Source organism: Crocuta crocuta, unplaced genomic scaffold (assembly GCF_008692635.1).
Source record: "Crocuta crocuta isolate KB4526 unplaced genomic scaffold, BGI_CrCroc_1.0 scaffold339, whole genome shotgun sequence".
Lineage (NCBI taxonomy): Eukaryota > Metazoa > Chordata > Mammalia > Carnivora > Hyaenidae > Crocuta > Crocuta crocuta.
The window spans coordinates 265,309-280,512 of record NW_027530357.1 but is presented as its reverse complement, the minus strand read 5'-3'; positions in this window follow the sequence as shown (position 1 = coordinate 280,512).

The following is a 15,204-nucleotide window of genomic DNA, read 5'->3' as shown; positions in this document are numbered from 1 at the left end:
TTCGTTGGGGGATGTGATCCTTTGGGACAGAAGTTGTGGCGTGTTACCAGTGCATGTTGGATTGTCCTAGAGGCGTGCTGTTGACCAACCTTTCTGCGATTAGGGAAATGGTCTATAGTCTCCATGTCCAATACAGGAGCTGCTGGCCTTACGTGACTACGGGGTGCCTGCAATGTGGCTGGTGCCTGGGAACTGAACTGTCGATTTCACTTTTAATTAATTTGAGGAGCCACATGGGAGGACAGGTTGCTGTGTTGGGCAACATGAGTAGGACCTTAAGTAATAGGCAAGTACCTCATCTTGAAGAAAATTGTGGGTAGCGATTGCCCTCACATTCTAGACCATTTGTAAATTTATCCCACATGCACCATGTTTATACTTTTAGATGTGGTAACGCCAAATTGTCCCAGGGAAAGACCACCTTAAGAAGTTAAAACTGAGCTACGTTCTGAGGCACGTAGACAATGGCGACAATTCTCCTGGCGCAGGGCAAGCTAGAATTCGAGCATCAGACCTACTGGCTTTTTCCAGGAGTCCAGTAAAAGTATAAAGGTTTAGAAGGACAATTCTTTTTTCCTGGCCTCTCTCTTTTCTCTTGCATGACCATGTCTGTTTAGAAAACAGGATCTGTTGGAGGATAATTTCTCCTTCTCTAGACAGCCGGAAAGGTGACGGAAGCATTTATATATGTAGTGGGAATAATTTAGTAGCCAGCCACATAATCCTCACGCCCAACGAAGAAACTCTAGCTCTGGCCTGTCACCGATCCATTCAGTCAATGATCCATTTCTATTGCACCTAATACTGTCGCCTTGGCAACTGGTAACTCAAAATGGCACTGTCCTTGACCGAAAGTGTATCTGAACTTCCAGAAGGTCCAGGCTTTACTTAACATTCCCACATCGTGTCTCAGAATAGTAACTCGAGGAAGCACGATTCGCGGGGAAGAGTGACTTGGTTCATTGGAGAGGATTATTTCCTGTGGGGCAGGTCTTGCAGAAGAAATGGAGCAGGCCTGTCCTTAGGCAAAGTGTCATGTAGTGTTTTCTTTTTTTAATGTTTTATTTATTTCTGAGAGAGAGAGAGAGAGAGAAAGCGTGAGCAGGGGAGGGGCAGAGAGAGAGGGAGACACAGAATCTGAAACAGGCTCCAGGCTCTGAGCTTTCAGCACAGAACCCGACACGGGGCTCGAACCCACAAACCGTGAGATCATGACCTGAGCTGAAGTCAGACGCTTAACCCACTGAGCCACCCAGGTGCCCCTTGATTGTCTTCTTTATGATTATAAAATGCCCCCCCTTTTTTGACACACCACCTTTCAAATACTAAGTACTTTGCCATAGTTCAAATATATTTTTGTGACTGTATATTTTTATGACTTTGTAGCCCCATCAGAGTCAAATAATTTTTTTTAAAACTTTATTTTAAAATAATAACAGACTCCCAAAGTTGCAAACGTAGCACATGGAGGTCCTGTGTCCCTCAGTGGTTACGTCTTACATAACTGCCATGCGATTTTAAACCGGGACAAGTGGTGTTGGCATGAGGGGTGTGAGGAGTGGCTCGCCGTTCTAACACATCTGGAGATTTGCGGAACATCTACCACCACGACCGTTGCCCTGCTTATCTTACGTCCTGATTCAATAAGCTCCTTATGCCTTTGGTGGACTCATTTTCCTGTCTGGGTAGGAGGAGGTTTCATTAGAAAGCAGGTGAAGTGACATCCAAGTAATACGTTGAATTCAGAGAGTAATTGGGTTCAGGAAGCTCTTTCCTCATATTTCTGATGCCTTCATTTAAATTGCAACTCATGTTGGTGTGGTGTATTTTTTTAAATAGTTTGTTGTCAAGTTGGTTTCCATGTAACACCCAGTGTTCATCCCCACAAGTGCCCTCCTCCATGCCCATCACCCCCCTTCCCCACTCCCCCACCCCATCAGCTATGGCGTATCTTTAAAGCAAAGCTTCATCTAAACCAGAATGGTGGTGGTGGTGTATTTCTGTGTATACGTCTGTGTCTGTATTACTATAAAAACTCTTTTGAACATTTGCCTTCCATCAACTCCCACTATCCCATATCTTATTTTTTGATTAACAAAGTAAGCATTTTATATTGAAATCTTGAAGAAAAGCAAATTCACACACAGTTTGACAGCAGGAACTTATACTATTTTAAGTAACTTCCTAATTAGCCAATTTTTATTGGAAGCTGAGTAAGGGCCATTTAAAAGACTAGATAATCAGTCTGTAGTGTTGTTGTCTTTTTTAATAATATAAAATTATTTATTTATTTTACTTTATTTTATTTTTGAGAGAGAGAGAGAACACAAGCAGGGGTGGGGCAGAGAGAGAGGGAGCCACAGAATCCGAATCAGGCTTCAGGTTCTGAGCTGTCAGCACAGAGCCTGGACTGGGCTCGAACTTGGGAATGTGAGATCATGACCTGAGCCAAAGTCGGTCACTTAACCAACTGAGCCACCCAGGCATCCCCAGGGTTGTCGCCTTCACTGTTCCTATAATTGTGTTTTTATTTCTAAAGAGATTGTAAGTTCCTGGGGACCAAGTCCTTCCCATGATGCCTGACACACATAAGCTGCTCAGAAAGTGGTTGATCAGGTGCCGTGTTCACATAGTTAGGATTTTGATTGTGCTCCTAGTTCTTATGTATTAGAACCACTCAGCTTTTGGTGTGCCTGGCTGGCTTGGTCAGTAAAGCATGAGATTCTTGATCTCAGGATTGTAAATTCAAGCCCCACACTGGATGTAGAGATTACTTATAATGAAAATCTTAAAACATAAACCTCTCAACTTTCTAACCACTCAACTAATCTAATCTAACATTCAGATTAGAAAGATACAAAACCATTTGTAAAGGTACAAAACCACTCATTGACTTCTTAAGTTGACAATACAGATTCTATATGCAACATCTCCAATCGTTTTAGCTGGTTCAAGAAAGTTATTTCATTTTGTCTCTGCTTGAATCACACATCATTTAATGCAGAGTATCCCATGGTGGTCAGATAAGCTCGTTCTAATTATGATGTTTTCATCACTGTCAGAGAAGGTGAAACTCCGTTTTCCCTCTCATACAGTTTCCTAGATACTTAGGATTCTGTCAGATGAGCTTTGCTCTCTTTCTTTGGTGAAGAATTTGTTTTACTACTGAAGGAACAAGAAGGTTCTCTCCATATGTTACAGGAAATGAAGGGTTCTTTTTTTCATCTTCTCAGGAGTAGATCTCTTGTTACAGAAGCCTGGCTCTGTTCATTATTCCATTTTGAGTCTTTAAAAGATTATACTTATTGATTAGAATAAGCCTAGTTATTAGTATTGGGTACTTGACCAGAAGACTCATAAATAATACCATAAATTCTATGGAGAACAATCAGGAAATTAACTGTTGCCTGAATTTTGATTCTAATGTTGTCATTCTCACTGTTTCAAATCCAGATCACTTCACACTACATGGTGTTTCAACCATGTTATTCTTAATGTATAAGGATCAACCACGTTATTCTTTTTTTTTTTATTTTTTATTTTTTTATTTCTAGGAGAGAGACAGCGTAAGCAAGGGAGGGTCAGAGAGAGAGGGAGATACAGACTCTGAAATGGGCTCCAGGCTCTGAGCTGGCAGTCAGCACAGAGCCCGACACAGGGTTCAAACCCACGAACCGCGAGATCATGACCTAAGCGAAAGTCGGACGCTTAACCGACTAAGCCACCCAGGCGCCCCTCAACCATGTTATTCTTAAAAGATATAAAACATTATCCCAGTGGGGCACCTGGGGTGCTCAGTCGGTTAAGTGACTGACTCTTGATTTCAGCTCAGGTCATGATCTCACAGTTCATGGCACAAGCCCTGCATCAGGCTATGCCCTGACAGCATGGAGGGGATTCTCTCTCTCTCTTTCTGCCCCTCCCCCACTTATGTGCATGTGTGCACACTCTCTCTTGCTCTCTCTCTCTCTTTCTCAAAATAAATGATTAAACATGAAAATAACTTAAAAACATTATCCCAGTATTTTTATATACACCTATGCCTGGGATGAGGAAGACTAGAAAGGAGCATTTCAAAATGAAAACAGTGATAATTTCTGAATGGTGATGATTTTTTTTTTTGAGAGAGAGAGAAGAAGGGAGAGGATGCTGGGGGGGGGGGGGGAGCAGAGGGAAGAGGGAGAGAGAAAACCCCAAGGAGGCTGCATGCCCATCGCACAACCTCATATGGGCTCAATCTCAGAACCATGAGATCATGACCTGAGCCAAAATCAAGAGTCGGGTGCTCAACTGACTGGGCCACCCGGGCGCCCCTAAATGGTGATGATTTTTACTCTCTTTATTGTGTTTTTCCAAAGTGTCTAAAATGAATATGTACTTCTTTAATAATCAGACAGCAACAAGATACCATTTTAAAAAGCTGATCTCCATGGGGGGCTTTTACACTTGATCTTAGCCAAAAGGCCGAGAAGCATTTTCCATGGGGGGCTTTAGTAGGTATTTATTTAACATACTTGTCCTTCTACTTTCCTTCTTTAATCTCATCATAAACCAGGGTTGACAGCAAAATCCAGAAAAGTCTTTTTTTTTTCTTTTAGTAGAGCTCACACAGTGTTACATTAGTTTCAGGTGTAGGACAGAGTGGTTGGACAAGTGTATACATTACGCTCTGCTCACCATGTGCCGCTACCATCTGTCCTATATATCACCATCACAATATCATTGACTATATTCCTTACGCTGCATCTTTTCTTCCCCTGATTGATTCATTCCATAACTGGAAGCCTGCATCTCTCCAGAAAAGTAAATTTTTAAAAAACTGTATATATTTGTCTTTATTTCACACATATTTGTCCTCAAGGGATCCTGTTCCATGGTGTCTTTCTCCTCCCTTCCCAGAAGCCCCAGAAATCCCAGCTCAAGATGCCCAGGGTATAAGTTTTTGGGGTATGTGCGTAAGAATTCTATCCTTTGTGGAATGAACGTTTCCAGAAATTTATCCAGCCCATGCTGAAGGGCTTGTACATTTTGTTTTCTCATTAAAAGTTAGGGGTGAGTTGCTCAGTCGGTTGAATGTCTGACTTCAGCTCAGGTCATGATCTCACGGTTCATGGGTTCAAGCCTTGCGTTACGTTCTGTGCTGAGAGCTCAGAGCCTGCAGCCTGCTTCAGATTCTGTGTGTGTTTGACTCTCAATCTCTCTCTCTCTCTGTCCATCCTCCACTCACGCGCTCTTTCTCTCTCAAATATTTAAAAAAAAAAGAATTAAAAAAATTTGGGACAGAAAAGGTATGTTTCTTCAGAAAGAGGAATCTGAGAGACCGGAGGTATCTCTTTGGTTTGGGGTCTACCTACCCTTTTAGAGATTTGAGATGAGACCTTTTAGACCTTCCCCCTCCCCAGAAGAAAATAAAGGGGTGGGGTGCGGTCTGGCATGCCTGGCAAGTCCTGGTAATATCACAAAAGGAAAAAAAACCTGGCTGGCATCGAGGAAAAAGGATTAGAAAATCTCGAATGAATTCCAGGCACAGCCAAAGAGAGACCGTTGAACTTGAAATCTGCATAGGCTGAAATAAGCTTCTCAGGTGATGTTGACACTGCAGGCCTACCAACTGGCTTTGAAGAATGGGGTTCCAAGTATGGCCCTGGGCTACCCGGACCTATTCATTGGAATGGCCTGGGGTACCTGAGAAACACCTAGATTCCTGGGCCCGTACTCTGCAATTTCCCAGACTTCTCCAGGTGATCCGCTGCCATATTCAAGTTTGAGAACCACTCTCTCCAGTGGTTTCTAAATCTGCCAGAAGTCTTAGCTGTTTTCACCAGAGTGTTACTTAAGCACAGGTGTCTGAATGGGGAATAGTTAAAAAGCCATGTAGAAAGCTGTCTACTGTGTGACATCTATTAATTTCTCTATTGTCCCCAAAGTGTCATAGACTGAGAAGGAGGGGGAAGGAAATCCTGGGAAAGTTCCAAGCCACACTTTTGTATTTGTTGATCCAAATAGGTTTCAGTGTAATCCATGGTCAATATCCAATTTCTCCTGAGTGTTTGTAAGGCTCCCAGACCATGAAATATCTTCTGTTCCAGGGAAAGCTAGCTGAGGATGCCAGGAAGATCCTCCTTAAGGCAAGACAATGACTCTTGTACAATATCATCTATAATCTCAAGGGAACGGGATTTCTGGGAATTTCCATGGACTTCTGGAAAGGCAGAAAGTAACTCAGAAAAATGTCCTCCACTTAAAACTGCCCTGTGTTCACTGCAGCATTAACAATAGCCAAAATGTGGAAGCAACCTAAGTGTTGATCGATGCATGAATGGATAGTGTGTGTGTGTGTGTGTGTGTGTGTGTGTGTGTGTGTGTAATTATTCAACCATAAGAAGGAGGTTTTACCATTTATGACAACATTGACAGCATTACGCCAAGTGAAACAAGCCAAAGAAAGGCAAATACTGTCTGATGTAGACTCTTACAACAACCACAAAACAACAGAAAACAAGCATATAGATACAGAGAACATATTGTTGATTGCCAGAGGAGGAGGGTAGGCAAAATGGGTGAATGGGGTCAAAACATATAGACTTGCTGTGGTAAAATAAATAGATCCTGCAGATGTAATATACAAGCATGCCGACTATGGTTAATAATCTTGTACATTTGAAAGTCGCTAAGAGAGCAAATCTTTAAAAATTCTCATCACACAAAAAAAGAAAACTTTGTAACTGTGGTGATAGGTATTAACTAGACTTTCCATGATCCTTTCATAGGGTATACAAATATTGAACTACATTTGAGTTTACTATAATGTTACATGTCCATTACATCTCAATTAAGAAATGTGTGCAAAGGAGGGGTGCCTGGGTGGCTTAGTCGGTTAAGCATCCGACTTTTGCTTAGGTCATGATCTCTCGGTTTGTGGGTTCGAGCCCCCCGTCGGGCTCTGTGCTGACTGCCAGCTCAGAGCCTGGAGCCTGTTTCGGATTCTGTGTCTCCCTCTCTCTCTGACCCTCCCCTGCTCACGCTGTCTCTCTCTCTCTCCTAAAAATAAATAAAAACATTAAAAAAAAAAAGAAATGTGTGTAAAGGAAAAAGACTGCTATGAATCAATGAATTTCCCAAGATCTTTTTTCTTTTTTGAACATGTATTTAATGTATAGTTGGAAGTTAGTGAGTTACCTTTAGGTCTTGCATTTGATATTTTTTTATTTCCTGCTTAGGCTGAAAAATACAGCCATATACTGTATCTGCAAATGTTTTTTTCCCCGGGACTGCCACAGGACAATTAAGAACCCATGAACTGCTCTATTTTTTTTTTTTAACACGAGGGGACCATCTAATCCCTAAGGTAATTTCGGAGCACTCTTCTTTTTGCTGATATTCATAATTATACTCATTCAGTAGTGATTAAGAGGCTGTAGCTGGATAATAAAACACCAACAGTCCCCTTGTTGTGAGATGAAAAGATGGTCCCTCATTTCAACCGCTGAGCTGTCATTGTTGAGCAAATCAGATACATAAAAACCGGCAGTATTACAGTGCTTTCATCGCTCAGGTTCGATCCTTGTCAGTCCCACAGCTAAGATCCTTTGAATCAAAATATCAGACCATGCTCTCTTGATGTACGTCTGATTTAAATTTTAGCTGCCACTGAGAACGACCATTCAGAAGTGGGGACGGCACCTTCTGAAGGGTTTCTTTGAGAGCCAGAGGTCAGTTTCTGGTGGTGGAACAGACACCGTTGAGTTCTATGCTTGAAATTGCTACCTGCCGTTTGCCATTAATTTCTGGTTCCCGTTTGGACAAGTAAGAGACCAATGGGTCTGGGAAGGTAACAGTCTCCCCTTCAGAGTTCTAAGTGATGTTAATTGCCAAGATTGTTAGGCGCTGGGAGTACAGAAAAGCTGAACTAAGAAGTATCACACCTCCAAATTTGAGGGAGGTATCAACAAACCATTGAACGCTTTTTTGGAAAACGTTATATTTGAAATTCCACTTGGCTTGTCTTTTTAAGAATTTTTCCACCTTTTTAAACTACTGTTGATTCAGAAGTCTGGTTCCTAAGGAAAAAAGGAATGTGGACTAACCAAGATGCAGAGCGGGGATCCGTAAGCTTATTCAGGGAAGATCCAGATGGTAAATACTTTAGGTTTCATGGACACAGCCTCTGTAGCAACTGCTCATTCCTGTTGTGGTGTCAAACCAGCCACAGACCTACATAAACAGTAAGCGTGGCCAATAAATGACACTGAGATTTGAATTCCAAACAGTTTTCTCAGGTCATGAAATATTATCCTCTTGATTCCCCATCACCCATCCCCCGATCATTTAAACATGTAAAAACCATTCATAGCGCGTGACAAAAATAGGCAGCTGTCCGAATTTGGCCCACAGGACATAGTTTGCTATTGCCTGACCTAGAGCCCCCAAAACCGTTTTGTTTTTAGGATTTCATTGACCACTGGCCAAGCTTCTACAACCGGCTTCATTATGAATTTTGCTTTCTCCCTAAGTCCCCACTGATAATATCCGTCACGTTTTTGCTGTTGGACTGTGGCCAGCGGCAGTTTCTAAAGCACGTCATGATGATCAGAAGCAAGTGTATGTTCAAACATCAGGATTGCTTTGATAGGCAGAAGAACGATACAGTGACCGGAGTCGTTTGTGATGATCTAGGAAAGCCAGTGCCTATTTGTGCCTGCTCTTTCCTTACAGAAACCCACAATAAGAATAGGAAAAGGTGGTAGAGCCCCTGCTCTCTGGAAACATCAGTAGGTCTTGTATACCCCATAAGCAGCAGCTTAGAAACCATAGTAGTGGTGTTTAGGTCTGTACGTATCCCCGTACGATTAGCTACATCCGTTAATCTGATGAGAGTTTCCAGAGAGCTAGAATTCCACCCCCACTGTTTTAGGAAAGGATCCTCTGGTGTTAAACTATTTTGCCCCATCGAGAATGTCTTTTAAAAAAATGGCTCTCAGGTGGAGATTTCCCAACCTTTTCCACTAACAGGCTTCTAGGTCTTTTGGTCTGAGTTTACAGTTACATTTGTAAATATGGATATTACAAGAATATGCACCTCGCCCGTCAAGGGTTGGCACGTGATCCCTCCGTGATGGAGCACATGTTTGAAACTGAGGTTATTAAAGATGGCTTTTGGTGGCCGCCTGGGAGATGGCCCTTCACGACGGGGGCGGCCCTGCTGACTAACCGAACTGCAGGCCGGATTTCTGGCCTGAACCCAGACGTTTGAGCGCCTCATAGCTCATGGGGAACCTGACAGGCAATTGTATTATGAAAGCTGACGTGCTGAATGGCCCGCTTTTAACGATATTCTTTACCTGTCTCCTTGTGTTAAAGTGGGGACAAGCAAAGGAGCAGAGTTAGAAGGTCGGTGAAGGCGGGTGGGGGATGGCAGGTGGAATAAAATATCGGGTGGTTTCATGTGTGGAGCTGATGTAGACTGTGTCACAAGAAAGGGTCGCACAGAACAAATCTCTTTTGTTCCCTGTCATCTTTAAATGAGTGTCAAAGTAGGCAGGGGGGCTTTGACCGTTAACCGCACAATTTAGCCGGCCCGTTGTGTCCTGCGGGCCCCACCTCCTTGGAGTTTCTCAAATTAGAAAAGAAGGCCCCAGCCCCTTATAAATGGGCCATCTCTTCTTCTTTGTGTCCAGACTGCCCAGTGTGAAATCCACAGTGACGTTAAATGTTTTCTAATGAATAATTCCTGAAAGGAAATGGAGGACTATATGTGTAATGGATTGTAGCGCATTAAAATGTTTTATTTGGCGCACAAAAATGTTGTCCTTCACAAGCACCACGATTGTTGCCAAAAGGCCTTTGTGACGGACCTGTTTCAATGGATTATCTGCAAGCGTTTCCATCCCAAATGGGAATCAAAGGCCGCCTTTGGCAAACTAATGTTTTTCAAGATGGCAGCCATGAAACACATTTAGTATTTAAAGTTGCAGGTTTTAAAGGAATGTTTGAACTCAAGAGATTTTCTCACTTACTTTCCCCCCTTTTGATTTGAGAAAGTGAAGCGGCTCCCCCCGACCTCTGTCCTGTTCTGGCGGCCGAATGGTCAGCTTTTACAAGATTCTCGGAGCCTATTTCTTAGAGACAAGCAAGAGGTCCCAGGAATGGGTGGTGGGTGCTTTCTCTGTGGCTAAACTTCATATCTTTTTTCCCCTCTTCTTCTTCTTTTGGATGGGCGTGGATAAATAGGAGACTGCAGGGAATTTCAAATGACACCTTGTTGTGAACTTGAGAAGTTCCCGGTGGGTTTCACTGGGAAAATGGTCGGGATCTCAGTGGCTCTTCGGTGTCTCACTACAGAGACGCTTGGGTTTGTGCGCCAGCTCTGATCGGTTGATGACAAAACTAATGGGACTGTCTGTGCTTCTTGAAGCCGTGTAATGTCAGCTTCAGAGTTTCGCTGCTCTTAAGTTGCCAGTGAGCCAACCTCCGTGGCGAGGGTCTTCTCTGTGCCTGACTCTGTCTCTGGGACTTTACTAATAGTGAGGGAGCTAAAGACAGAACAGCCGTGGTTTGCTGATGCCGGCAGACTCAACTTCTGTGAAAGGTATAGTTTTCCAACTCTATGGTTATCAGCCTTTATAGGAGAGAGAGTCGATGTGTGTGTTCGCCAGAAAATGTCTGCTTGGCCCTCATGGAGGACGTGTGAAGTGTGGCTGAAAACATCGGTTTGAGTGGATTATCTGGAAGCATTCCCATCCCAAATGGGAATCAAAGGCCGCCTTTGGCAAACCAGTGTTTTTCAACATGGCGGCCATGAAACACATTTAGTATTTAAAGTCACGGGAGCTGATGTAGCCACCATGTAGCTTTCCTCCATGGGAATGATCATAATGAAGTATCATCGGAGGAAAGAAACAAACATTCCTCTTCTGTGAGTTACAGACGTCAACAGAAGAAGGTCTTAATGCCAAAAGACTGCCTCACATCCTTGTTGATTGTTGAACTTTCGACATGGAACTACCACAGGGCTCCATGTTAGAGGAGAAATAGAAACAAAAGCCAACGCTTCTGGAAAGTACCACAGAGAGCAGATAGATTCTCTTTTCCAACACACGAATGTAATTCCGGTCCCCGAGGTGTCTTCTTTCGATTTCTCCTATTTGCCATCTCCACAAGCTTAAATGAATTTCCATATGAAACAAGACCTCTCAGCAATTTGGCTTCCCCACCTACAAATTTTTAAAGAATAAGTGAAAGCATGGAGTTCATCATAGAGACTGCTATGTCATATTCTTTTCCTTGAGAGGAAACAGCAGAATTAGGACGTGTGAGGTTTGAAAAAGGCTTTTTCTTGTGGGAAATAACCCACATACTGAAACGTGCAAAGCATAAACGTGCAGCTTAATTATTATAAGGTACAAACCTAGGCAACCACCTCCTGGGTCAAGACCTAGAGCACGCTAGCACTCCAGAAACCCTTCACGTGCCTCTTTCACTCAATTTCCTTCACACCCACTAAAGATAAGCAACACTGAGATTTTCCTGATTTGCTTTTGAATCGTTTGCTGAGCACTTGCAAAAAAATGACAGCTTTAAAAAAAATTCAGACTGGTTTTACAAAGCAAAAGCCTCTAGATGAGTCTAGCTGGCACAGAGATTAATGTAGTTATGTCTTAGTGTGTATTATAAAAAATAACCAGCAAACCCAGTGCATCACTGTTTAGATACAATCACTTAGGACAAGATAAAAGTAGATTCTGTTCTTAATCCTGGCTCAGTGCATCCACACAAGCAAAAATCCAAACTGGAATGAAAATAGAAAAGGTGAGACTTGGACACAGCAAATATCACAACTGAAACATACAAGATTCACTAGTAATTGTGGAGGGTTTTTTTTCGGGGGGGGGGTGCATGTTGGATTGCTTTCCGTTTGAGTTTGGAAAGAGAAAGCAGTCATCCGATGGCGTTTATTGCTCAGCTACCAAAGACTTTGTAATTCCGTCAGCAAACATGAGAGCTTTTGCCCACAAAGTGCAAGTTGTGAAATAATCTTTGGGGAACATCAGGGTAAGTGGTGTCTTTGGTTATTTGGTGGAGGGAGGGTGGGGCTCTATTGTAAGATTTACCGAACAGACCTATCCCTATACTAAACGTATGGTTTTACAGTCTGAGCTCTAGTTAAAGCCAAAACATCCTCCTTTTTTCTTCTGAATTTAAATTTTATTATTAAGAAAACAAACAAACCCTGTATCCACTATGCTGTGTTTGATTTCATTGGTTGCAAACAATAGAAACGACCCTTACTCATTCCGAAAAAGAATTACTTTTTTTTCCTTTTGATGTTAGATGCAGGCGGTGAAGATGGTGTGTCCCCAGTTCACATCACACAGTCACTGTGGTCTTTGTAAAACTGCTCTCCTGGTTTGTTTCACTTTATTCACCTCCCCATTTAGAGATTCCCCAGCCCCAGTGCGTTTCGTATGCATCCTGAACTACGGCTACATCCATTTGCAACATGTAGCTTCGTTTTGCGGGGGAAATAACTGCACGTGAGTTAACGGGCATGTTTCTTTTTCCTTCATAATGCACCTGACCTCTCTCCACGATGCTGTGACACTGTCCCCCAGGGTGCCTCTCCCCTGCCTGGTCCCTAGCTGTAGATCCTGAAGTTGCTTCCGAACCAAGACGTTGGCAATGGTTCTTTTCCTCCTTCACACGCCTGTGATTAAGATCTAAGTGCCTGGAGAGCAGAAACGGGAAGTCTGAGCTGTCTTCCACCTCCTCCTGGCTAGAGATGGGGACATCTCGTTGGGCTGTCCCACCTGAGACCTTCCAAGTCGGTAGGAGGACGGACCTCCAGGGGGGAGTCCGGGGAGGAGATACGGGTGCTGGGAGGACAAACACAGCTATCCAGCACCACAGTGGGAAAAGGAACTAAGGATTCTCTCGGGCCCAGTGTCTGCTCAGTCACTGGGGAAAGTAGATGCTAGAAACAGGAGTCCAGTATCTGCACCTGTCACTCCTGTAACTGCATCTGGCCCACGTCCCGGTCCAGTCTGGGTCTACAAGCATCCATATGCAGACATATTTTGTACTCAAAAGGCACAGGCCCATTTGTGTTCTGTTGGCCTCACTTAAAAGGGAGAAGCATTGGTCATATAACCCTCATGGGCATTATTCCAACTTATGACAATGTTGCCTTTCTAAGGGATGGCCGAAATGTATAAGGCTACTTGTACATTCGGTTGCAATCTCACCTCAGCCTTGCCAGCATCGTGTATTATTCTTTCCCTTTCTTGTCATTTTATGGTAATAAACATGGTGCTGTTGGAGTTTTGCTCTGTAGGCACGTAATTGATGCCGATGTTGAGACCAAAAGGCAATCTTTGGCCAGCAGGCCGGGAGCTGAACTGGCAGGAGCAATAATACAGCTCAACAGGGGGCATGCTCCCTTATTCTAATTTTATTGCAAAACTGAAGCTATTTCTCAGGGCAGGTGGTGGTATATAGGCAAAACCAAAGTAGATCAAGTTTCTTTTTTTTTAAATTTTTTATAGTTTATTATTTTTGCGACAGAGAGAGACAGAGTATGAGTGGCGGAGGGGCAGAGAGAGGGAGACACAGAATCCAAAACAGGCTTCAGGCTCTGAGCTGTCAGCACAGAGCCTGACGCGGGGCTTGAACTCACGGACCTGGAGATCATGACCTGGGCCGAAGTCAGACACTCAACTGACTGAGCCACCCAGGCGCCCCTAGATCAAGTTTCTAGATAGAAAAGGGGCTTCAGGATTTTCTCCAGAGCCCTTTTCTTCCAACTCTTCTGTCCCTGAGGCATCCGGAGCCTCCCTGGAGATGGTGAGCTTGGAGCTGGGTGCAGGGGGTCCAGGAGTCCGGCTGTGGGCATGAATCCTGCCTCCCTCACTCACCTCCTCTGCATCTTGGAGAGTTTAGCACAAGTTTTCCTTTTCGAAAAATCAAGGTGATAGTCATTACCTCACAGGGGCTTTCTGAGGATTTAATGAGGATTAAATGAAATGAGACATAATTGAGACCAACACACGGGGTGCATCTGTGGCCCATCAGCCATGATCGAAAGAGGGTGAGCTGCTTCTCTGTGAGCCCCCCGTCACCCAGATGTGCCTTCCCCAGAACTTCTCAGGCTTTTTCTTTTCATTTCGCTTCCTTTGCCAAAACTTCTTAAAACTGTGTCCCAGAAGCAGCCATTGTGGCCAATTTCTCAGGCTCTTTCAGGGAGATGTCATGAATGTGTAAGTATGGATGTATGTACATGTATATTTCTTAAAGTGGTAGCAACCTTTTCAGAAGATTGTTTACTTCTATAGTATCTTATTGTATAGCCTGTATCATAATTTAATTTACTTGTTCCTTATTAGTGGATATTTATATGCTGTCTAATGAAAAGGTTAGAGAGCATATCTATAGGATAAATATCTAGAACTGAAATATTGCCTTAAAGAATAGATTTAAAAATATATTATCAAATTATATTTCATAGAGTTTCAATAATGTATATAACCTCTCACAATAAATGCCAGTACTTCTTTGCCATATTCTCACCAAGTATGTTCTCAAACTTTTATTTGTCAGACTGCCAAAAATGAAAAACAGTAGCCCAATGTACTTTAGGAGCATTTTTCTTGAAAGCTGAGAATTTTTCTTGTGTTTGAAAGATAAATCTTCGGGGCACCTGGGTGGCTTAGTCGGTTAGGCGTCCGACTTTCCCTTAGGTCATGATCTCGCGGCTCGTGGGTTCGAGCCCCGTGTCAGGGTCTGTGCTGACTGCCAGCTCGGAGCCTGGAGCCTGTTTCAGAATCTGTGTCTCCCTCTCTCTCTGACCCTCCCCTGCTCACGCTGTCTCTCTCTCTCTCTCCTAGAAATAAATAAAAATATTAAAAAAAAAAAGAAAGATAAATCTTCATTTTCTTTGCTGTGAATTGTTTTTTAAGCTTTGTCTACTTTTGGTGTGTATATAAGTAGGGGTGTTGGACTTTTCTTATTGATTTATAGAAGCTCTTTATATATTAAGGAATGCAGTCATTGGTCTAGAATGTGAGTTGCAAATATTTTTTCCCCAAAATTCTTTTTGCCGTTTGATTTTGCTTACATTTTTTTTTCTAGGCAGACATTTTTCTGTGTAGTTGAACTGATCATTTTTTTTCTGTGTGTGTGTGTGTGTGTGTGTGTGTGTGTGTGGTGCTT